Here is a 2,485-nt window from a genome sequence, read left to right on the forward strand (position 1 = left end):
ATCAATCAATCAATGTAATTAAACTAATGCAATATATTCAAACTTTCCCTCATCAATGCAAAATATCTGATGGCAAATTGAGTGCTATTTTATGATAGACATTCAACTTTTAAAAAGTAATGTACACATCCAATGTAAATTTAATTCTGGCTTATATACAACACAATGCAACATGCACCCTTTATAAGAATATTGAAAATTATTCTTACAAGCAATATTACAATCTAATATTATATTGGTAAGATCTATTTATTTTGATGTGTGAAAAAATGGTAAATATAAGTTGTGCAATCTCAAAGTTTACTGAATATTCCCTGAGTCTCACAAAGACTTTCCCTGAACAGAAATGTTATTTATAAGCAAGCCAGTGGTCTTGCTCCTCCAAGTCATGACAGTGAACATCCAATATGACAGCTGTGGCAAGGCAATGGTAATAGTAGATGGGTATTAATGCTTACTGTGTTTTAAATGAAAGCATCTCATTTTGTGTTAAATCTTTCAACTGGGAAAAACCATCAAAGCTGTTCAGAGATACATACGTACATACATACATAAACATTTCGATGGACTAAACATTTAACAGATTTTGCACAATTAAATCTGGCCACAATAAATAAATTATGAATAATATGGCCTACTTTACAACTTACACCCTATTGGAACCAAGAGGCTCTAAATCATTTCGGCATATATATTTCACATGCTTTTTGTTTCTCTATGTTCTAATATTGTTTGTTAACATTTGGCTCAGTGTGGTCATTGTTTTGGAGAGAGCCCTTCATGAACCAATGAACAGTGTCTGTACAATCTTTGTGTAAATGGGCAATATGGAGCCACAGGATTCTATCCTACATTTCTGCTTGATTTATTAAGGGATTCATATGTGATCCTTTCTTACATATGTGCCTTCCAAGCTTTTGCCATTTACACTTCAGCTATGTATGAATATTCTACACAGACAAAAATGGCATATGACAGACATGTGGCTATATGCAGACCTTTAGACTATCACTCAAAGCTGAACAAATTTACTTGTGACATATTATTTGGCTTCTGTTGGATTGCACCATTATTACCATGTTAATTGCTCTTTCGTTGTCAAATAGGTTGCCACTGTGTACAAATAATATTGATAAATTGTATTTTGATAATTGGTCAATTGTAAAACTCTCATGTAAATCAACTCTCACCAATAACATTTATGGATTTATCTCTATTTCATTTTTATTTGAGCCTTTTTGCTGTAATTATTGTGTCACATATAAAACTTGTCATTGCATGTAAAGCATTATTAGAGCGAAGAAGGAAATTCTGGCAGACATGCGTGCCTCATACGTTTTCTTTGATAAAATTAACTGTTGCAAATCTTTTTGACACCAAGTTCAGCAGATATGTCACCAACAATTTCCCAGAGAATCAGATAAACTTTCGGCTTTAGAGATAATTATAGTGCCACCTCATTTCGATCCTGTCATCTATGGCTTAAAACTCAAAGAGGTACGCAGAAGAGTGTTAAAATCATGCATTAATATCATAAAAAAACAAAAAACAATTAGGTTGAAGAATCAAGTTTGTTCTGTTTTGTAGTGTGCTCACTGTTATGTCTTCCTTCTAAACTTAATATAACAATTTGTTGGGACTGATCCCTTTGTGTTTGTAAAGTAATTATGTACAAACTATTATAAGGTAGATACCTTTGTCATCTCACTATGCTCCCTATGAATCATCTAAACTAAAGCATTTATTGTCACATTTTGTATGTGTTCAATAATATTTTCAGTAACACGATGCTTCCCCTAACAAGCAACACCAACTACTAGAAAATATTGCAAACATTTTGTATATTGAGGGGAATGGTACACAGACAATACTGTCAAATGTCTCATTCATATGCTTTAGCTTGCATTTCAGATAATTGTCCATCTTAACAATGATTTACTGTAAATTATTTTGTTATTAGGTAAATATTTTTCCCTATCTGTCTCTCACTCGAAGTTGTGTCAATGTAGTGACACTAGGGGTCACTCTTGGGAGCCCGAGACACCTCTGGTCTTTGATAAAAGGCCAATGAAAATTGGCAAGTGGTATTTGCATGCCACTCCCCCGGACATACGGGTATAAAAGGAGCTGGCGTGCAACCACTCATTCAGATTTTCTCTTCGGAGCTGAACGGTCGATGTTTACTGAGCTGACTGTTCATTCACCTCTGCTGGAACTGAAGGCGCATTTCAGGGGCTTCTCCCTCCTCTGCACTGGTGCACTGCAGAAAATGCCCCTGGGTGCTTCGGCAGAAAAAAGAGAGTATATTTTTCTAAAAGAGTGGCACACACGGATCGTCTTTTTAAAGATGCATCTTTTTAAAGATGCCTTTCCGTTTGTGTGTTATTCCTGGTTGCTGTTGTTACCTCTCAACTTCAGACGGTCACGATCGCTGTCTTTCGTGTCTGGGCGCGACCCACGTGGAGACAGCGTTCATGGATGGATC

General features: G+C 35.6%; 1 pseudogene; it reads left to right on the plus strand.

The window, feature by feature from the left end:
• The first annotated feature begins 620 nt into the window (after positions 1 to 620).
• Positions 621 to 1,587, plus strand: LOC127428552 (olfactory receptor 4E1-like; annotated as a pseudogene).
• The last annotated feature ends 898 nt before the right edge of the window (positions 1,588 to 2,485 follow it).

Source organism: Myxocyprinus asiaticus, chromosome 38, assembly GCF_019703515.2.
Source record: "Myxocyprinus asiaticus isolate MX2 ecotype Aquarium Trade chromosome 38, UBuf_Myxa_2, whole genome shotgun sequence".
In the NCBI taxonomy this organism is placed as follows: domain Eukaryota; kingdom Metazoa; phylum Chordata; class Actinopteri; order Cypriniformes; family Catostomidae; genus Myxocyprinus; species Myxocyprinus asiaticus.